Source organism: Serinus canaria, chromosome 3 (assembly GCF_022539315.1).
Source record: "Serinus canaria isolate serCan28SL12 chromosome 3, serCan2020, whole genome shotgun sequence".
NCBI classification, from domain to species: domain Eukaryota; kingdom Metazoa; phylum Chordata; class Aves; order Passeriformes; family Fringillidae; genus Serinus; species Serinus canaria.
Window position 1 is genome coordinate 72,737,975 of NC_066316.1, and position 23,709 is coordinate 72,761,683.

Below are 23,709 nucleotides of genomic sequence, written 5' to 3' on the forward strand. Positions count from 1 at the left end.
GTGAGCCAAAACTGCTACAGATCAATAACATCCAGCAATTTTCTCTATCAAATGTTCAAAATAGAAAGAAATGAAATAACGGATGGGCACATAATGATTAAGACAAACAAATAAAACTTTTCACAGTCAAAAATAACCAGAGCTTTATCTTGGTAAAACATGAACAGTGTGATTACCACCTTTACTGACTGGCAGATATTAACTTTACCTTGAAGAAATTTGGTTGAGATTTAAGTTTTTCCTTTTGAAAGAAAAACCTCCTATAGAATTACTTTATTTATACCATGTCTGGAGAAGATTAAGGCAGCAATAGCTTTTGGTAAGACACAGAAATTTTCTGGTAGCCTGGCCTCAATTCACCTCTCAGTAGGTACTTCAATATCTTGCTGCTTTTCTTGCTGTAAGGTACTTGGTATCACAAATTATCAAATAATGGAAAGTATTTCCATTCTGATACTATCAACAAAGTCAAAACCTGGTAATCCATATCCAAACTTCCTCCAAAGGGATGAGTACCACACTTCCTAACTACCCCATTAGCTTTCTCATGGATTAGAAATCTAGTGCAGAAAATGTAAGCAACTGTCTGCCATACTGAAAAATATTGCAAATGTGCAATTGGCAATTAATACCCATTTGAGCAAGAATATATATCACAGAAAAAATACCTGAACCACTTTAAGAATCATTTCAGTGTTGCAGAACCTGCCTTTCAACCTTGTGAGTTGTTTCAAAGAGTACTAATCACCAAGCTCTTAGCTATAAATAGATGTCCTTTTTCCACTGTGGTTTTTCTCTAATTCACTGTTCAGATTTTCACTTTCATTTTATTATCATGTCATGATTTAAGCCCAGCTGACAAGACAGCCACTCACTGAACCCCATCCTCTCACACCCCACTCGGGGGAGAATCAAAAGTAAAATTTCTAGATTAAAATAAGAACAGTTTAATAACTGGGGAGAAAAAGTAATAAAATTAAAGTAATAAAATAATTAAAGTAATGAAGTGATGATGATGATGATGATGATGATGATTGATGATGATGATGATGGTAATAATAATAATAATAATAATAATAATAATAATAATAATAATAATAATAATAATAATAATAATAATAATAATAATAATAATAGTACAATGGGGAAAAGACACCTCCACTCCCTAAATATGAACTAAAGTCCTTGTCTTTTTGAGCAAATAAACTTTGCTCAAAACTTTGCTCAGTTTATTCGGACAGAGGACTCTAACTTTTTTCTCTCCAGTGCTCATGGAGGAGAATGTACCACAATCATTTCCATTGGAGCAGTTACCATTCTCACTGCCCATCACTTCTGCCAGAGGTCACTTTTCTGTCAGATCTGCAAGTGTTATGCATTTAAATACTTCTGTCAGCTTGTTCTTCTGGAGTGACAGGCATTCATTTAAATTCTTCTATTGCCAAATTTTCCTAAACCAGATCTTTTTCAAAAAGTGTGTAAGGGAGGAATGAAACTCACACTTTTGTTGGCACCTGAGGAGACAGGAATTTCTAGCAGGAATATCAGGGACAATAAAAGTAACTGAGCTGATTCAACCACAAGCAAGGGAAGGTAGCTTGCAGCATGCTGAGAAATTTCAGAGCCTAGGGCTGGGAAAGGGTACAACAATGAGAAATATATCACTAAGGGTTTCTCTTTTCTTTGGATGAAAAAATGCCTTTCAAAAATTGATTGTTTTTCTTAGCAGCCATTCTCAAGTGTCCACTCCACTGAAACTGTTCATGTTTCCCATATTCCTATGTGTGCTGCAATTCTCTGAGAAGGTATAGGGGCAGTGTCTTGGGTTTTAGAGATATTTCAGAATTTTGGTATAATATCTTTTTCCTACAGGAGCTGAAAAGGTAATGTTGTCTCCAAATTAATTCAGTTAACATGTATCTTTGAAATGAGAGAAATCAGAAACGTTTCAATTAAAAAAAAAAAATTCCTTCAAATTTGAAATATTTTTTCCAAAAATTCAGTGTGAAAGGTAGTTCTTACAGTAATCCTCTGTTAGCACTACAGTACTCTTTTTCCTTGGCTTTAAAAGTCTTCCATTCAGGTATTTATTTATGAAAATTTTCTACCAAAAAAAGGGACTAACCCTAAAAAAAAAAAAAAAAAAAAAACAAACAAACAAAAAAAAAACAAACAAACAAAAAAAAAACCCCCCAAAGCCTGTATTCCTCTGTTTACATGAGAGGAGGAATTTAAAATAATATTTAAGCAACAACCTTTGCATATCAGAACCAGAAACAGATGTCATAATTTGAAAAGCCTGAATTGGTGGTGTCCAGTCATGTTTGCCTCAATACAGTTCAGCAGCTGCCAGGGCTCTTTGACAATTATTGTGATGTTACACCAGTAATTACCATTTCCCTCTGTTCTTTCTTATTTTGTAAGAATGATTCCCTGAAATGTCAGGGGAGTGTCAAACTGCAAAGATGTAAGTGTTGTGGAACTCGGAGTGGGCATAAAACAGGTATCATCATTTTCTATGATTTTTAACCTTTTTACATAGAGTGGGATTTTATTCGTCTGTCTGTTTGTCTGTCTGTTTTCTCTCCAGGGTCACTACGGTGCTGGGAGGTTACACTGACATGGGTGTGCTCGGGGATGGGCACAGCAGCAGGTTGTGCGCTGGGTGTGCCCCGCTGTTCGCTCCTGTTCCGCCCAGTGTCGCCGGCCAAGGCGGCCGCTCCGGGACGAGAAGCGGCTGGGAGGGAGCGGAGCAGGCTGCAGGTGAGCTCTCGCTGCAGGTGAGCTCTCGCTGCAGGTGAGCTCCCACTGCGCTCCCAGGGCAGCACTTCCCGCAGCCGGGGCAGCTCTGGGGAGCGAAAGCCGCCGGGAGCGCCGGGCAGGGTGGAGGAACGCGGGGAGCTCCGGGGACCGGCGGATCCCGCGGTGGGACCCTGGCTGAGGATGCTGCGGGTTTCGGAAGTTTTGCGCTCTGCCGTGAGGGATTATTTTTTTCTCTTTGGTTTTTGCTCTTTTGGTTTTGCCTGTTTTTTTGTTGGTTTTTTTTTTGCTTTAATGATGACGAGGAAACAGACTGCTTTTGGGTTGATGATTGCCTTTACAGAAAAGGTATGCCTGTGGCTTCAGTCGATGCTGAAAAAGCTTAGCTGCCTGGGGAAACGGTGAGAGTCTCTCTCCAACTCTGTCTTGCAGAGAAAGATGCTGTGGCATTATTTAAGGCAAAGTGCTTTGGATAGTGACTATAGAAAGAAGCAAATAAAAGGAGTAAGGAAATATTTGTGTGATATGAAAGCTATGTTTCAAGTCAGTAATTCAACTTCTTGAAAAAATTGTGTTTTCTATGTTTTCTACTCTTGAAAAGAGACAGAATTTTTTCCTCTGGTCATTCATTGCCTCACATTTACTGAAGAAGACACAAATAACTTTGTGGCAGCAACTGAGTAAAAAATTGAATATAGACAGGATTTTCTAAAGGCTGTCATGCAACAAAACCATCAAGCATTAACATAAGGGTGAACTCTTGCTGCAGGTGAGCTCTCGCTGTGCTCCCGCAGCGAGCGGGAAATGAGGTACAGCTATTGTGCTTGAATATTCTTTCTTCTGAAAATTTGCCTTATTTTCTTGCATTTTAATACCAGATTCATGTGAAATCAAGTCACACCATATGAAGAAAAGTATCTTCAATTTATAGTTTAACTCTGATTTAATAAATATCTCCTTTATAGTACCAGCTAAGGAGTAAATAGAGTTTTTATATAAAAAAGCCTGTGAAAGTATTTCTTTCATTGAATTTGCATTTGTCTTACATAGAAATCTCCAAGCAAATCTTCTGCTACAATGTCATTAAAATTCAGTAATCTAATGAAAATATCATAGATTGAGAAAAATTTTCAGTGTTTTCTAGGTTTCTGTCATTATATTCCCTCTCTACCCTAGCTCCACCCCAACCCCCAGCCCACCTTCCCAAAGAAAGGAGTCTACCAAAAAGATAGATGTTTGTCTATACCACCATGGATTGTTAGGTCAAGGTTATTATTTTGTATAGGAAGTCTTATTAAAAAGAGAAATTTCAGTAGTTGTTTGGAAAGTTACAGTTGTTCTCTTGGATGAATAAAAGTGAAAATTGTGTAAAGTGCAAATCGAGATTGCCTGAAGCTGTCTCTAATGCAACTCAGGAGGCAGTAGACTACATGGGAAGTCAAGGAAAAAAAAATAATCTGTTGTGAGTAAAGCAGGAATAGCCAGAAGCTTTCATACCTCTCCTGGTGGTAGGCAGTGCATCACACAGAAGGAGCAATGAGGATTCTGCTTTTCAAGGAAATGTGATATCACTTGCCTTATACCTGGTCTTGAATTTTTGTCCATCAGGTTGTTACGTGTGGGCACAAACCCTGTGCTACAGTGATTGCAGGGAAAAGGAAAATAGAGAAATCTGGAGGGTTGATGCTGACTGAACTCCCAACACCCACCAAAACCACTCTATCACTTCCCTCCACAGCTGGACAGAGGGGAGAGAATATGGCAATGAAAGGCTTGTAGGGAGAGATAGGACAGGAGGGACACTCATCAATTACCATAATGAGAAACCAGATTCAGCTTAGGGAACATTCACTGAATTCATTGCTAATCAAATCAGTGGGATAATGAAAAGTAAAACAAATCTTAAAAACACCTTCTCTCCACCCCTCCTCATTCCTGGGCTCAGCTTTATTCCAGACTTTCAGCCTCTTCCCTGCAGCACCTCAGTAGGGACAGGGAACAGGAGTCTCAGTCAGTTCATAATTTTGTCTCTGCTGCTCCTTTCTCTTCAAAGAAGGGCTCATCCCACTCCTCTGGGTGGAAATCTGTTTCTCCCATGGGCCAGCAAGGGCTGCATGGGAACACCTGACTCACTATAGTCTGCACCATGGCCTGCAGGAGAATCTTTCCTCTGGTGCCTGTAGCACCTCCTCCTCCTCTTTCTCCACTGGCAGTGGTGTCTGCAGAGCTGTTCCTCACAAATACTCCTTCTTTCTGGCTGCAATCACTGTTCCACAGTAACTTTTCCTCCTCTTCTTAAATCTGCTGTCTTAGTGGTGCTACCACTGTTGCTTGGACTTGGCTAGCAGTGGCTCCCTCTTGAAGCAAGCTGGTATTGGCTCTGTTGGACATGGGGGAAGCTTCTGGCAGCTTCTCACCCCTGCAGTCATCCTGCTACCAAAGCCTTGCCACAATAACCTCAATAAAGAAAGCATGAATAGCAATTCTCTGGGTTCTGTAATAAAATCCCAGTGGGTTAAATACCAGGGCAGACCCTAAGCAAGCCAAATAATAATGTTTCTGCATTCTCATTTAACTTGGTGTTCAGTTCGTTGGTCATTCCAAAATTTAATTCTATGTCCAAGTAATAGGAAGTGTCTTGTATCCAGCCCTATAAAAATGCATCTCAACTGTTTACATTTATGTGCTGCTTCAAGGTCTTCAGCCTTGGTGGACGTAAGAGGAAGACCTAAGCAGTTACATTTACCCTAAATTTCCAACACTGATCTTGTCATCATGGTGTGGATGGCCTCGTTCCCTGATGATGGAAGGGTTTCTGTTAGTTTTGCTTTGCTCTACAGTCCAAATTTGTTCTTCAGTTCTTTGGCCAAGTAGGTAGATCTCTGCTTATTTACTTTCCTTCTCGTCTTCTCTTGATTTGAACACAGTTGCCCTTACACAATTGTTAATACAACCCAGCTCTGTATATGAAAAATCTCATGCATTTTATTTATTTTATTTTATATTATTTTATTAATTTAACTTCATTTCTTCCTAGAAATAAGAAAAAAGTTCCATCACTTGCAAGAGTGGCACAGCTGATACACAGGTAAATTGCTATTTCTCTCACACTTGTGCCAGCAAATTTAATTGACCTGTTCCACAGCTGCTATTTATTTTGACTGCTTAAACAATAACCCAAGGGGTTACACATGACATGCTGCTCATAGCAAACAAACCTTGCAAATTCTCCAAGGGAAACACAGAAAAACAGTCAGAACACTTTTTCTAGAAGCACCCCAGCACCACCAGAATCCTAGCCCACCCATTCAAACCGATTTATGATACAACAGTTTTGTTTGTGTGGAAGATGACTAGCTTAGACAGTGCTCAGAGCACACTTACTTTAAAAAAACTTGTAAGCAGATATTTTGAGGAGTTTTAACAGTGAAATCTTTGAGTTGTTTCAATAACCTTAAACAAATACCCAGCCTTTCCATCTTTATTGCCACATGAACAAAAAGGGAAAGACAATTCTTAGCCCGTGTAAAATTAGTTTAGTGATGAACCTCATGGAGGTAAATAAGGGCAAGTGCAAGGTCCAGCACCTGAGTCTAGGCAATCCCAAGCATGAGTACAGGCTGGCCAGAGCAGTGACAGAGAACTGCCCTGGGGGAAAGGGGTGTTTTGGACAAAGAGCTCAACAGGACCCAGCAATTTGTGCACTTGCAACCCAGAAAGCCAATTGCACCTTGGGCTCCACCAAAAGGAGAATGGCCAGAGGTTGGGGGAGGTGATTCTGCTGCTCTGCTCTGCTCTTGTGAGACCCCACCTGAAGTACTGTGTCCAGCTCTGGGGCCCCAGACACAAGAAAGACATTCACCTGTTGAAAAGAGTCCAGAGAGCCACTAAGTTGATCAGAGCTCAGTGGAACATCTCTCCTATGGAGACAGGGTGAGAGAGCTGGGGCTGTTCAGCCAGGAGAAGAGAAGGCTCTGGGGAGACCTTACAGCACCCTTCTACTACCTAATAGGGGCTTACAGGGGGGCTGGAGAGGGACTTTTCACAAGGACATGCAGTGAGAGGACCAGGAAGAGTGATCTTAAGCTGAAGGAGATGCTTGATTAGAAGGTTTGATTGGAGCACTGATTTGGATTACCCCAGCCAAGAGAGGAAGGTGACAGTGCACTTCATTTGAATAAACACCATATTACTGAAAGGCATATATTGGATGATTCCAAAACTGTTTAAACTCTAATTGAGTTATTTCATTACAGATTTCATTTTGAAAATAAGACCATCCTGTTCTTTCAAGTACAATCCTGGATGTGCAAAGTTTTTTAGTGATTTTTTTTTTAAAAATCATTAAACAGTAGTACACAATTAGATATGAGATTTAGATATTGATATTCAAATTATCAGATATTCAAATATCAATTATCAAATAATTGAATTATCTTTCTACTTCAGAACCAAATCCTAAAATCACCAAAGAATGGGTGAATTTCAGCCTTTTTGTCAGAATTGTACACTAGGCTTGATTAACAGATTTTGGAGGGGATGGCACCATTACCAGGTCTGATTTCTTTCTCTGATTTGGATTATCTGTTCCACAGTCTTAGTTGGAAATATCCTCACTGTGTTCACAATAAAAAAGTCTGAAGTAAAATATATTTTTCAACAAGATTTATTGCTTTATTGCTGAAAAAATAAAGGATGACTGAACTAAGGAAGTGAACTTCCCAGCAAAAGCGAGGATAGCAAGATTTTCATGTTCCCTTTAGTCATTGATGTTCAATTCTAATTTTAAAAATAGTTAAATCATGACTATACATGGCAGTAATTTATGCCTGCTTACCCTTTTCTGCTGTAAGAAAGCACTGAAGTGCATGACTGACTTCAAATATATTCAAGGAAATCAAAAGTCATGCCTTCTTCCTGTGTTTTCAGTAGAATGGGGAGCAATCTTCCCTCTAGCACACATAAAAGCTAGACTAATCTTTAAACTTTAGTTGTGGTAATAGCAAGGGATTATAATGTTTTACAGATTTCTTTGAACATCAGTTGAAATACAGTTTTTCCTGCTTTGAAAATTGCATTTCTGCCCCAGACTATTTTAATAACAGAGCTTTATCTAACTTTTGCCCATTTACAGCAGCTTCCTAGAACTCATTGCTGTTTTTCCAGCATCATCTTACTTTTGGAAACAGGGCCTTAGTGCCAGCTGAGGATTCTCACATGGCAGGAATTAATACCTTGAGATATTCTTGTTGTATGCTGAGAAAGTAAAATTGCTGAAGTTGCTAATTTTGTGGGAGTCATAAAATCTGACTCAGTCAGCCTTTATGCAAGAAAATACCTTCTAATATCTTAATTTTAACAGAGGATTTTTTTCCAATGTAGGGAAAAAAGAAAAACACTTTCAACCAGTTGATGCCTAAGTCCAACAAACTCCAAATCCATAAGCATGCATTTTGAAAAAGTGCCTTTTATCTCTGGTGCAAGTTTTACATAAAAAAGAGGGTGCATAAGGCAAATAATCATCACACACTGCCAGGACTCATAGATGGACTCTGCCCCTACATACTGTTCTTTCATAGGAAAGACTTCCAAAGGCCAACTGAGGACTGAGTGTCGGTCAGCCCTTGAGTTTTAGTAAATTTCCCTTGAAACTAATGGAAATTCAGTGTCTGGTACACTCAGGAACTCTGTAGCTCATAATTTGAATGAAGGGGACAAATATGAAAATGGTGCATCTGAAGTTAACATAATGACAATATGACTTTTTAAGTGTATGAATAGAGAGGGGGAAAAATTAGTTATAGTGTCTCTAAAATAATAGAATAGAAGGAAACTAACAAGGAACAAAGATTATTATTTTTCCCTGGTGAAAATCTTTGTCTAACTTAAAAAAAAATATGAGAGGCAGAGGGAAAGGACACAGACAATGACTTCAAATAAAAAGAGTCTAATTTAAACCATATTTGCTTGAGAAAATTACAAGCATTCAAATTTATGGGCATGAACATTTATACTCAGGAAAAGAATTTGGAAATGGTGTGTTAAAAAGTTAATGTGATATTTACCAACACTACAAAAGACAGACACAAACCTCAGATGTAAATTTTAGCAACATATTGAAATACAATCGTGTCAAATTCTCACCTTTCACTAACCAGTCTCACTGTACTCAATGGTTCTGCCTCTGAGCTGTATCTTCTCTCTTTATTTAACCCATTTTCTCATACCTACCTATTATTTTTTTAACTTCACAGAGACAATTGCTTTAAGAGAGAAAGAAGCTCGATTATCTCTCTGATAAAGTAGAAACCTATTCCCAGTAGCAAATGCTTTACTGATGGTTAAAATGGTAAAGAAAGGACCTTGGGATTTTAGCTCCCCAATTTCATTTGCAAATCTGCCCACTAGGGACAGACATTTTTAAGTGTAAATTTCAACTATATTATCTGCAATATATTGAGGGGAAATACGACAAAGTCCTAGTGAACCCTGCAAGTAATATATGCATATGCAGTGAGATTTAATTCAAAAATTTCTAAATCAATGACTTTTGGCTGGCTCTCCTTGTGTGAATGACTTTCATCCCTCCCTGGGGAATAATAGAGGGAACTGAGATATATTACTATTTAATTTAAAAGAAAAATGGTGAAGAAAATATGTCAAGGGTTCAATGACAGGCTGAAGTACCAAATCATCTTCATCCCAACAACCTAGAAAACTGGTCCTTGGACCCACAGTTCTGGAGGCAAGTATTTTATGCAAACCCACTGAGTTGGGTAGACTAGATTCTGGGATAACAACTACAATTTGTATGATGGAGGAAAATATGATCCAGACAACCCCACTCGTCTGACTTCATAAATTTAAAAAGAAGTAGGTTCTTGAAAAATTAAGGGAATAAAATACAATTTCAGTTATCTGTAGGTGCTTCTTTTCAAGTTAACTTGATTTTAATAAGGTAAGTAGCAGCCAGTGGTAAAAAACTTTTTCAAGTTAACTTGATTTTAATAAGGTAAGTAGCAGCCAGTGGTAAAAAACTTTTCTCAGAATAGGTGGCAAGTAAGAGTTACAGCATTTATTGCATTCTTCAGCTAAGGAAAGTATATTAGCAACTAAATGTAGAGTTGGTGACAGAAAAATTTTGAAGCCTCTACAGAGAGCTAGATATTATGTTAGAATATTTCATATGTTGTCAGGATGGAAGTTATTAAATTAGCTAAAGAACAACTCAAAAAGTAGAAGAATTGCAAAGTGATAAAAAATGGCTAAAATGCGGTGGGTACTAGGAAATGTTGATAAAAAAATGTTTCCTGAAAAGATTTTTAGGAGAAAATCAGTTAATGTGGAATTTTCAGGGACTGATCGTGGGGCTAGGCAGATATCATATTTTCCCTCAGAGACCTGGGGCAAAGTGTAGGACTGTGTCAGTAGTATTCCCAGGGACAGGCACAGGGGAGATGTGGCTGATGTGGAGCAGTAAAAGGCTGCCAAACAGAAGGAACCAGATAAAGAATAGAGCAGGGACTAGAGCAATAGAAATGTGTTAACTCTGAATTGTACAAACCCATAGAATTTTTTTTTCTTACCAGTATCCTTTTATAATAGGAAGCACTGCTCTCAGTTAGAAAACAACAGAGGAAAAGCTCCTGGGATTGCTGAGGGCTGTTATTAGGCCAAAGCTGCGTGAGAAGCACACACAGCTGTAACACATGTAAAGCTTTGCCTTTCCAGGGGAAAGAGGGAAAAGCTAATGCCCTTCTCCAGGCCCATAACAAGGCCTGAAATACAACTCTCACCAGCTGTTTCCAGGAAAGATAAGACATTCAGACTAGAATAAGAACAGGGGGGAAAATGAAACAGAAAATTACTAGAATCAGAAGTAGAGACAACTATCCAAATTCAACTAAATTTGGGGTTTCTTCAAAAACGTCTCAGAGGTGCTTGTTTGCTATACTTCAGGATCAGGAACAGCAGGATGATAAAGAATTGTTTGAACTAAAGGCCAAAACCAGTACAAGAGCAATTGGCTGAACACAGACAGGAGCTACTACATGTGACTGAAGGTGACTTTACCTTTCAGAACAGTGATGTCCAGTGATAGCCTTTGGTAAGAGTGGTGAAAGTAAAACCACTATTTCTGAGATGAAATTACTTTGTCAGGAGGATGTCTTTAATGATTTTGTTGTCTGTGACTGCTGATAAGTCGATGCTGTGACAAGGGTTATCTCTTTCAGTCTGAAGTTCCTGGCTTTCCTATATCTAGCAAAGAAACCACAACACATTAAACAATATGCCCAGTGCCCTACAACATATCTCAGCTGTTCTGTTCTGTAGTCCTTGTGGAGATGAAAGCTAAGTGTCTTTACAGTGAGAAAGCACGGGTGTCAACTTTCCCTGATTTCTAAGATTCTGCTTCAGATCTGTTTCAGAAATCCAAAACAATTTCATGTTAAAAATGTGGGACTCTCCTCTCTGTAATGACATTTGGCACAGGAGCTGATACAAGCCTCTAAGTGATGCTACCTGGCTTGACACGAAGACTTAGGTAAAGAGTATTGTATTTTTGGACCATAACTTGGGGTGATCTATGTTTGGCTGGAGATATGTTTACAAGCAGTTGCTTCTTCACATGGTTTTCCACAGAGGGAATTTTTGTCTGGGTGCATTACCCAGGATGTGTTGGGCACACCTCACCTTGGCCAGGCCTGGAGTTAAGCACAGAAGGGAGTGATGGAATGGTGCTATCTCATGGATGGGATGGTGTTATCTCATGGCAAAGTCCTTAACACTGTTTGAGACAGGCAAGTGGGCTCTTCTTTTCTTTACAATAGCATAGGGATATTTTCATTACTGCTGTGCAGTGTTTGCACAGTGTAAAGGCCTCTTTGTCTCTCACCCCACCCCACCAGTGAGGAGGCTGAGAGTGCTCAAGGAGTTGAGGGGGGCACAGCTGGGATAGCTGACCCCAGCTGACCAAAGGGGTAATCCATAACACATGGCTGGCAAGAATGTCATGCAGGAAGCCACTGCTTGGGAAATGGCAGGACATCAGTTGGTAGGCAGCAAATGTTTTCATTTGCATCACTTATCTTCCTTGGACTCATTTATCTATGATTTTCATTAAAACATTATTACCTTATTTTATTTCAGTGACTATTCGTGCTTATCTTGACCCATGAGTTTTCTCACTTTTATGCTTCCAATTCTTTTCCTCTCCTCGCTGTGGTGAGGAGTGAGCCAGTGGCTGTGTGGTGCTTAGTTGCTGGCTGGGTTAAACCATGATAAACATAAGGTGTGCAAGTTTAAAATTTGAGATTCTCATTCTGAGTCCAAAGGTAATTTTCAATTTAGCATGATTTAACCTGCTAGTATGAAAGAAATAAAGCAGAAAAAATGTTTTAACTTTCTCCTAAAAGGACAGTGACAGGGAGTTTTCAGATGTTTTGAAACCTGTGTGTTTGAGCATAATGGTCATTTGATGTCTTGCAGGAAACACAGTTTGAGGCTTTTCTTTTCCTGTAGATTTTGCATCCCTCAACATTCACGAAGCTGAATGCACTGGAGGAAAATATCACATATGCGTCATTCTCTCCATGAGCTCCGTCATTAGTGCCAGCAGATACACTTTATAGCATTCTGGCTTTGGTTTCAGCATCATAACCAGATGACAGTGAATCATACTTTGTAATTTAGCTAAAATGTTTGAATAATAACCCTTTTGTCTGGCTCATTCCCTCTAGCTTAATTTTTTTCTTTGAAAACATAGCTATTCCATAACTTGTAGCATGCAGTGAAGGCAACACGAAAAGTGTGAAATTAGGAACTCTTCTCACACAGGTTCTTTTGGGAAATGACAGTCACAGACTTGGACTTCTGAATGTGCTTCATGGGTGGCCAAGAGGAGTTCTCCCAGCTGCAGGTTCTTCTGTGCCTTCCAACAAGACTGAAATAAACTGGTACTTTGCAGTAAACTGGGGGAAAATAAATTGATTAGAGATACTGGGAGGCAGCAGAGACAAAGAGCTTAGACTAGACACCTAATTTGTAAGGGAATTTAAGTACGGTGGTTTTTATATGGTGACTGTGGATAAGGACATTTTCAATAAAATCCTGTAACTAAAAATATGTTATAGGCATTGGTGTATTTTAAAAGATATTTCACATAAATAAGTACTATCAGAAACACTATTTTAGAGTCAGAGAAGTTTGTCAGCCAAAAGGTACTTCAAACAAAATATTTTATTCTCAACAAAAATACATTCTTCACAATTTTGCTTTCTAGTGAGGTTGAATGGGCTATTTAATTTATTAACATCAACAAAATTATTCATATTCTCATTTGAAAACTATGGTGTTCAAAATGAACATAGGTCTGCAGATTTCTAGAAATATCAGATGTCTAGTATAAGTAGAAGATATTGGAGCTCTCCTGAAATGTAGCTGATCCAGGGCTGAATTCTGCTTTAAAATGCAGACGGGAGATTCTTGACTCTCAGTGTAAAAATAGCAAGTGCTGAAAGAGGAATGGTCTTCTTGAGGGAAAAAAATTATCAAGCAATCAAACACTTAAAGAGAATGCCATCAGTCATGGTTACTGATTTTTTGTAGGAGTTATTTCTGATTTTTCTGGAAGTGGCAGAAATATTTTAAGTCTCAATATGGCATCACACTTTGGCCTTAAGGGATCCTAATCCAGCGTTTCTGTTCTGGGGTTTCTCTTTAGAGGTGCAGCTTCTAGTAATGGCTTAATGTTACCAAAACAAGATTTGCTTTAACCTTTGTTGTTTGAAATAAAATATTGGCTTCCAGGCAGAATGAAGAAATCTTTAATATCTGCTGGTTTACGAGACCTTTATTAAAATGTCACAAGAGGATTTTATTTTGTGTCATTAACTAAAGAGTTCAAAACCAGCACCTGTATATTATTGATCTTAAGGGAAAATGTAATTGAATTCAGGCAAGAGAAGTCTGCTTTGGAGCAAAGTAATCTCCTGTTATGTGTCAGAGTGAGCAGGAAGGAAAACAAAAGTACAAACTTTCCTGCCTATCACTGGTCAGTCATTAAGGAGACACAGGGTTAAACAAAAAGGCTCAGTGGGAAGGACAGCTGATATTGAAGTTGTAGCATAAAGGACAGCATGTTTTCATGGTAGGGGAATGTAGTTGTTAAAGAGAGGGAGAGAAAAATTATCAGAAAACAAAAAGAAGAAAGTCATAAATAGTTTAGTTAGAAAATTGAAAGTTATAAATAATTTTGAAATTAATAAAGTATGGCTATTATGAAGAGGCTACACTATTGCAAGATAATAGAAATCTAATTAGGTTGACATGCAGTTTAAAAAGAGTCAAGAAATTATTAGTTCCTTCAAAATTCAGTTTTGAAAGCTCATTCTTATATTTGAGTAATGTGATGAATTACAGTCTTTTTCCCATATTCCTAAAGAATTTACGTATAACAGTATCTTTATTCTTATTCTTTAGAGAAAAAACATATTCAAAAGGGTTAAGGCAGGAATAAGACATGACATCCTAAATGAGGAAAGACAGAATATCATAAATACTATATGAGATACAATTTATATCCCAAGTAACGCCATGTCTTAAAATAGAACATGTTTTTTTTCAAAAAGCAAGCTTGTGCTTTTTTTCTAGTTTTGAGGCAGGTTTTTCCATCTCAAGTATACTTGCCTAGGGAAAGCTGTACAAACTACTTCTCTCCCAGTTTTATCACTGCTAACACCAATTATGACACTATAGCCAAGAAACAAAGGTTTTCCTGATAACAATCTTCCAAACTTCAGTGATTGATAGCTTGAGTGAAGCACCTCTGAATCCACTTAGGAGAATCCACTTTTATTAAGTGGAAATACTAAACCAGCAGTTTTGAAAAAAAAACACTATTTTATCATACTGAATTTAAAACCACCCCACATTCGCAATAAAAGTAAGAAACATAATTGACCTCATTTATCTTAGTAAATTATATGACTGGTGGAGCATTCCACATCTTCACATTCTCTTTCACATTTCTCTAAAATAAAAGGCCTTAGAATAGAAGACAGGAGCAGTCAGATCTGAGAAGGCACTTCCAGAAGAAGCCTGAGCTGAATAAAATGAGCACCACATGCAAATTAATATCTGTCATATAGCTGGATAATGCTTTTATTCCCATAAATCCTCTGCTTCATAATAGGAGTGAACTATGTCACGCAATTGTCCAACAAACATTTTAGTATTTCAGCTTTTTTTTTGCAAATAAAATGTCTTTATAAGGTCCTAAGAAGTGGTAAAACCAGCTGTTCTTGTATGGAGCTTTAGGGATCAATTTATGAGGGGTACAATGTAAAAAAATTTGGTTTTCATGACTCACTTTAATATGAAATAAAAAGCGTAAAGAAAAGCTGTAAAACTATGCAAGCCGAGTACGCATGTTCAAATTTATGAGAAAATTTTCTAAATTGACATCAGACACAATTTTTTAATACAGATTTATATTTATGCCACAGGCAGACATAACATAAATTAGACCTGGATGTAATTTTGGTAGCCCAACTTCTGCCTTCGGGTTAAAAGAAAATTTTGTAAGAAGCAACTCACAGCATCTGTTCTTTGGACAAGGATGAGCATAGTTACACATAAGACAACAATCCTAAGTTTACCCATGTACATGAAGAGTAAATCTGACTGTCTAACAAAAATATCACTATGCAAATCTTGCCTAAGTGAAATCAGAACTGTGTGTGCTGCAGACAGCATCTCCTTGAGCTCATATATTGACGTACTTTTATGTTTTTGTCTCTGCTGAAACAAGAGCAATGCTGAAATGAGTGAAAAGGGGATCCATTATGGTGTCCTACTCATCACTTGGAGCATCCCAGTTTGCCTCTTGAATGTAACTGAAGATGAACATTGCTAATTGCAATGTTAGTGACTAAAATGGCAAAGGAATGATTTGGCCAATGAGATTTTTTAAAAAGAGCCAAGACTTACACATTCAAAGTGGTTATTGCTCATTCTTTCATGGCACAGAAGATGTAGCAGGTAAAGCCTATGCCAGACTTTCTGTAACAGGAGGCTGTGAGCCACATCTCATTCCTTGTAGCATAAATCCACTGGAGCATGTCAAGGAGATTCCACAATTTGGGTCCCTTCTTACAGAGTTCACCTGCTTCCAACTGATTTTTTAATGAACTTTGAATACAAGAAAAGGTGTAATTTATCTGATAGGTGTTCAATTGCCCAGGATTTAAGGTGTACTTTTGGTGTGGCACAGCTATATAATCTCATCTCAGAATCCTGAGAACGTTGCTAAACTCTAAGCTGTGTGGAAGTACCTAGAGCAGTGTCACCGACATGTTTTGTGAAAAATCCTTTCCTTAGGATTTTTCCTCCTGAGAAACTGAGAGGTCTCAGGAACAAACTGTAAACAATTCTTACCTGCTGCTGTGGAATGCAACAGGGGAGGTCTGTGATTGGCCCCGTCAAGCTGTTTCCAATTAAGAGCCAATCACAGTTCACCTGTCCAGCCGGTCTCGGTCTGGGAGAAGACCTTTGTTGATACATTTCCTTTTCTATTCTTAGCTTAGCATGGTAGTGAAATCCTTCTCTCTATTCTTTTAGTATAGTTTTTATATATTATATATCATATAATAATAAATCAAGCCTTCTGATACATGGAGTCAACTTTCTCGTCTCTTCCCTCATCCTGGGACCCCTGTGAGCGAGGTAACAGAGCAGAACCATGTGTGCTAGGAAAAGTTAGATGAATTGAAACCCAAGACAAGATTGTTGAGGTAGAGACAGGCCCTCCAGGATCCAAGAAGAGAAACACTGGCCTGAAGAAATTTAAAATGTTAACGAAAATCAGGGCGTCTGAAGGTGCCTCTTCATTCCCATTGAAATCGGTACATCAAAGACCCAGTGGTGTCATACAGGGGTGGTAAGAGTACTAACACTACCTAGGAACCTGCTAGTCCTAGCTGTCTGTTGCCTACTGTACTAGACAATAAATAATTGCTTTTTATTAATATCCTGTTTGCAAAACATCTCAGTGCAGTGGAAAAGTTTCTTGAGCAAGTTCTTGAAGTCTAAAAGTTGTGAGTGTACCAGTCAATTTTGAGAGCTACATAAACATCTATTTAGCCTATCCCCTTGGAGCTGCAAGCACATAAAGAGAGAAGTAAGGTTGAGAAGATAAATCTGGATTAAGTAGTTCTGTGACAGCTGAGAAGAAACAGACAGGTGTTCCAAGCATTTGGAGCAGCCGAGACTGACAAGCATGAGAAATGTGTTCCTGGTTTGCCCATTCTTGTAATGTTGCCCTAAGAAATGTTTACCAAGGCAGTATCACTGGTAGGATGGAGCCACAACTCTAAAAGAGTCATGGGCTTTTAGTCATTTAGAACCAGAACTACTTGATTTGGCATGGACTAATCCGTTTACTCATTCCTCACACTCCTTTTTCAGCTGCTCCTTGCTTCACTTCACATGCAGTTACAAATCCCCCTGCCAGAAGAAAAGGTAAAAGCCTTTTAAAAGTTCAATTCCTCAGGCACCCCATTTGCCTTTGAATGTAATACACCCTGCTGCCTCTTGGGCAAGCCTAGCAGCAGTACATTTTAAACCAATTAAGATAATATATTAATAATTATAATTCCTAAGAATATTTATAGCAATTGTGATGATGGCAACAGCAATAATAGTGTCAGTATACTACATTGTGGCAGTACAGAATACATAGGATAGGATTGACCATAGGACAGGTTAAGATACGTCCAGCAGCAGGAAGAAAAATGTGAGAGAAAACAAGCTCTAAAACACACTTGCCTTCACCTTTTCCTATATTCATAACAGAAACACAATCACATGTTTATGCTTTCACTAGAAATGAGACAAGATGATTTCTAGTTAGCTACATTAACTAGGAGCATGGGTTCTCATTAAATATTTGCCCTATTTAAGCATCACCTTGGCTTTCACCATCACATCCTGTACTTTGGTGGTGTCTGGTCTCAGATGTTCCTCCAGGTAGCACTGGAACTGCAGGTTTGGCAAAAAGGCCAGAAGGAATGAACCAATAGGCATGGCTAACAAGCACCTCATACCTTGTGCCTTGTATTTTTTGAGAGCTCAGCACGTTCCATCACTGCCTCTTTCTCCCATCTTCTGTGTCAGAGACCTATCTCAGATGCTCCCCTTATTGTTTGTCCCAGGTAAGTATTATTCAGACTTTTCCCAGCAAAAAACTTTTATTACTGATAATTACTTTGTTAGATGAGGACACGTCTACCTAAAGTTCCACTCTGTTTGAAGAGGAAATCAGCCCTTACTTGCAAAACAGCACATTTTTCCAAATGCACCACTCTTGCTACATTTCACAAATTTATCATCAGACAACAGACAAGATGGAAAATTACATCCAAACTGAAGGAACCAACAGAAATCCCTCTACTACAAAAAAATGGAGACAAAAGCTTCTTGATAAGTGTTTAGGGTAAGATTAATTTCCTATTGTCTTGAGAAAGCTAAACTGGAAACACAAGCTGGAATAAGTTGAGTTCTATCAAGAAAAATAATCATTTACTTTCTCATTGAATTGAATTTGTGATGGTGTTTTCATTCCACCCTGCCAAATTATTTCCTTTTCTTCTTTCATTAAATTACTTTTTTTCCCCCTTTGGTTAAATGAATATTAAAAGTGAGAATTAAAACCCAGATAAATTATCCTTTATAGACACATGAACATTTCCTGCAAAATAATTGGTCATGGAGGTGTGAAAAGTCATCTTACAATACCTAGGGAAATACATGTATATGAAGGTGACCCACCCTTCACTTTTGTAGGAACCCTTTGAAAACTCAGCTGTATATCCAAGAAAATAGTGTCCACAAAGGAAAAGCCAGGATTACCCTGCAGATAGGTAGTGATGGGCATTTCTGGAGGTGGAAGATGTGGATTCAGTAGCATCCCAGGCTAGAGGGCTCCTATGCACGTGCCATGTCTTCCCTTTATGATGTCCAGTGCCCATTTACACACTTAATTTCATTACAAACTGCATCATTCTGAGAACCTCTGCAGCTGCTACTGAAATGAGTTACACTTGCTGTCGGTGGGTTTTGAGCTGTGCTGGTCTCTGGTCCTGGGAGCAAAGGCAACACCATCCACTAAGCCACACGTCACACGGTGCCTTAAGAGCCTCAGCCTTCTGCACTGCTAACAGCCCTCTCTCTGAAGCTGCATAGCTGGTTTCAGCTCTGTGCCTGGTCACCCAAGCTGTGGCAGCCTTTCCCAGAGCCTCTGGGGCAGCACTTTCTCCTCGTTCCCACGCTGCAGACCTTGCACTGTTCTCCTCCCTGCCCTGCACCTGCAAACCCTACCACACTGATACAGGGTGTTCTCATGGGAAGGGACTGCCACCAGCGTGAGAATCACCCTGCTTCCCCTCCCTCTTCCTACCCTCTGGTCAAAGCTTCTGGTCAACATTAGTCGACCCAAAAACACTCATGTCCCAGATTTAATAGTCAGTCAGCGTGCAGCCTCAGCAAAACTTGCTTTCAGCAACACCAACAGCCTCATGGGCAGGAGCAACTGGTAAGAAGAGAGTCCTGATGAAAACTCTGTTGATACTGTAGAAAAACCATTACAGGCAGAACCGTGAACCACTGCGCAGAGTCACAGAGAATGATGCTTACCTGGAACACCCTTCATTGCTCCTCTTCCATCTTACACACTTCCTTTAATTCACAGTTTATTTATGGGTTTGCTGGTTTTGGTTTTTGTAACCTCTATTGTAACTTTTTTCAGCATTCATTCTTTAGAAGCAGTTCTGTTGACAATTTTAAAAATAGTTGCAGTATTGTCCCCTTTCTTTGCAGAGAGATGTTTTTGCTTGCATCACTTAAAAAAAAATGAAAGCTTGCTTGCACTGTGCTTACATGGAGACTAAGAGGTCAGATTTTGTGTAAAGGAGGAACAATCACAATCTAAGAACCTGAGAAGCTTGTAAATTACTCTCAATTACACAGATCCTGTAAGCAGTATCAGTGTCAGAAGCTATTTCCATGAGGCAGCCAGTGAAACAAGAGATCTTGCTGTACCAAGAATGGTACAAAGTAGTTCTACCATGACAAATGTAGAGGATTTCTATTCTTTCTATCACCACCATGAGGACTGAGAATAACTGCATGAAATCAGACATAGCTTTTTAAGATATCATATGCCCAAGGAGCCTTCTGCTGATTCTAGAATTGATGGCTATTACTTTGACCTCATTTAGTGAAAGAACTTGATTGTTGCAAAGTTTGAATAGTGAAAAAAAAACCCTGTTTCATACTCATATTCAGGCAAGACTGAAAATAATTTATTATCACATGAAATACCAATCTTTCTTCATCTTAGGCAATGACTCCTGATTGTCACTGGTCCACGGACAATGATAGTAAGCAACTGAGATTTTGCAGTTCTGACAGGCTGCTGAACCTGATCTGTGAAAAGCAAGGACAGGACATTGAGCAACATCCTAATGTCTTGCAGGCAACATTTTGCTTGCATCTATAGACAAGGATCATCTGATTTGTATCAGATATTACCAGTGTATAAAATGGGCAAGTATGGTTATGTGCTTTTACAGATACAGAAACAGGAAAGGAATGACAGATTTTGAAAGTTCTGTGATAATTTCACCAGTATTTAAATATTTTTTAGTTTCACCCTTTCAACTTTGGCAGATCTTAAGTACACTTAATACTTACGTACAATGAAGTCTACAGAATAGAATTTGGTAGAGAAGTTGTTAATGGTCAATCATCAAGAATATTATTTCTAAATATTGTTTAAATTACTAGTAATTTGTATTTCTCATAGCAGATAGTAAATCACTCGCTTTCAGATAATTTCAGAAAGTTACAGTTTCAAAATACTTCTGTGACTAAGACTCAATGTTTTCAGTCCTTTGAAAGGAACTGCGTCAATCTAACTCCCACAAGAGAGCTGCATTTCACAGCTACTGCCTAAACATCTTCCAGAATTTTTCATTAAAAAGGACCTGTTTAATATAATTGAAGAGAGCAGAATAAAATTTTTAATATATTTTTTAGAAATAGCCTTAGAATAGACTTTTCCTAAAATGCCCAAAAAATGCCCCAGATCTCCCTCCCTTCTTTTTCTGCGTGAAGTGTTCACATTCAAAACTGAGTTTTTTTCCTTGAGTTACATCTGCCCCATTTCTCTTCAGTCTTTCCATTCCTCAAACACCTACCAGCTCCTGCTGCCAGAGGCTTCACTCTTCCACTTGTCCCTTTCATGGGGAGTAATTTGGTGGGAGGGGGGGTCAAGGCACAGCCATAAGCTTGGTGGCAATTGGCACAGATGCCACTAGCAGGGCTGGGACTTCATCAGTAGACACATCAATCACGTCATCTATTGGGAGGGAACCTGTAAATGGTCACATCCATAAGCTGGCAGCAGAGTGATGAGAATTGCCCTTCTGCCAGGGTTTCCTGCTGACAAGAGCTGTATCTGCAGCAGCCACCTCTGCAGCACCAATGGTGATGGTTTCTGTTTGCCTCATGTGGCTATACCACCTCAACAACATCACTGGGCAGTGCTGCCGCTCCTTTCAACCACTCCACAGATCTCAGTGACTGTGACAGCTACAAAGCAGTAACAAGACCCAGAACAATAGACATTTTTAGCTTCTGTCACAGCCAGTACCACGGCTGTTCCCAGCATGCCAGATCCTACGTGTGCAAAGGATAGTCAGGAAGAGGAATTAACTAGTTTTTGGCTTTCTTTAATTTATTCTAATATGTTTCAACACTGTTCTTTCCAAAGCATGTTTTTAAACTGTGGATTAGTGATCATGTTAATGGGTAGTCTGATCTCAACTAGAAATTAAGGGTTTTTGATCTGAAAGACTAATGTTCACTCTAATATTTTATAAAATGTAAAGGTCACAAAACAGAAGTTTGTCACCGACATGTTCTATGAAAAATCCTTTCCTTAGGATTTTTCCCTCCTGAGAAGCTGAGAGGCCTCAAGAACAAATTGTAAACAATTCTTATCTGGTGCTGTGGATAAGGGGGGGGGGATCTGTGATTGGTCTCATCTGGTTGTTCCTAATTAATGGTCAATCACAGTTCACCTGTCCAGACTGTCTCAGTCAGAGACAAGTCTTTGTTATTCATTCTTTTTCTATTTTTAGCTTAGCCTTCTGATGAAATCCTTTTCTCTGTTCTTTTAGTGTAGTTTTAATATATTATATATCATAAAATAATAAACCAAGCATTCTGAAACCTGGAGTCAACTTTCTCATCTCTTCCCTCATCCTGGGACCCTGGCGAACAATGCCACAGAAGTTGAATAAGTTTTGTATCATAAGTCACTACTAACTTCTAAGGTAGTAAAGTCTGTTTTTTTCATCACTTATGTGGATTAATTTAATTTAATTTTTAAATTAATTACAACTACAAACAATTGGAACACTCCTAAAGCTCAAATATATCACAATGTTCCAATTTTTTTTTAATTAGCAGTCTCGATTGTATTAAAATATCTCCAGTCGTTTTCCAAAACTAACTTCATCTCAGTTTATATCTCTGCTTGCTTCTTGTATGTCTGAGTTTCTAAACTCTATCTCCTACATGCTAATCTACCAAAATTTATTAAAAACTCTTGTCAGATTAGTCAAATAATGTTGTGACCCAAACTATAATTAGTTATAACAACACTTACTGAATGTTAAAAGAATTCCTGGCATAAAAGTCATTCTGACTTTTGTGTACTAGACTACTTTTTAAAAAATGCAGTTGATTTGCTTTGCAATGGCTTTTCTTAGAATTTTGAATTTAAACAATTTTTAACTTATTAACCTAAGTGTTTTGTTGGTTTTCATTGCTGTTGCCTACTTTTACAGACACCATTCCCTTGTCCAGTCATTTCAAGTAACCTACCTGAGAACACAATCCAAGACAATTTAAGTCAATTTATGTTTAAGGGTGGCATCACTTATTCTGATGTTCCCTGTGTGGGTATACTCAAAAAGCAGTAAAGTTCAAAGGTGGTTTGGAAAGCTGTGCTTTTGATCTAATCTTACCTGGTGATGTTGTCTGGTAAGTTTTCAAAGTTCAGGGAACGTGTCCTTGCTGCTGTTGAGGATAACATCTCTCTTGTCTTTGACTTGTGTCCTTACAGGCAGACAAAGGGATGGACGGCTGAGGGAATGAAACAGAATTAAAGCTTGAAGCTGAGCTGTGTGTGTATCATTCAGATCATTGCATCTCAAATTGTATTGCCATTACAGAAACAGCCACAAAACAATCAAGTTCAGCAAGACAGCCCCACATAGCAATTGTTACAATGACAGACTGCTATTTCTCCTTATCTGCTCTTGCTGCATCTAGGTATCTGTTGTTCACAACTGGCACCTCATTGATCTTTCTGACATGGCAGACTCTCATAGCATTATAGAATGGTTTGGATTGGAAGGGACCTTAAAGATTATCTACCTCCAAATCCCTGGAAATGGGCAGGGATGCCATTCACTAGATCAGGTTGTTCAGGGCCCCCAACCAACCTGGCCTTAAACATCTCCAGGAATGGAGCAAACACAGCTTCTCTGGGCAAGTTGCCCCAGTGTCTCACTACCTTCTGAACAAAAAATTCTTCCTTGCATCAAGTATAAACCCTCTCTTTCAATTTGAAACCATTGCCTCTTGACCTGGCAGTATTTGCCCATATTAAAAAATCCCACTCCCTTCTTTTTTTAAGCCCCTGGAAGGTACTGCAAGGTGATCCCTTGTCAACTGTTGTCATTACTCAATCATAGAAGACTGCCAGACTGGTCAGGCACAATAAAGAAAGCATTTTTGGGGTGAGTCCCTCAGTTGTGTCTAGTAACACACTAGAGTCTGCATTATTTACTAGTCTCAGAGTATTCTTTTTTGGGTGAA

At 38.7% G+C, this 23,709-nt stretch overlaps 1 long non-coding RNA gene across 1 annotated transcript; it reads left to right on the plus strand.

Moving 5' to 3' along the window:
- Positions 1-2,673: 2,673 nt before the first annotated feature.
- On the plus strand, positions 2,674-23,154 carry LOC127059444 (uncharacterized). The gene is made up of 3 exons (XR_007777293.1): positions 2,674-2,763; positions 5,798-5,848; positions 22,952-23,154. It is a non-coding gene; the product is annotated as an uncharacterized LOC127059444 (long non-coding RNA).
- The last annotated feature ends 555 nt before the right edge of the window (positions 23,155-23,709 follow it).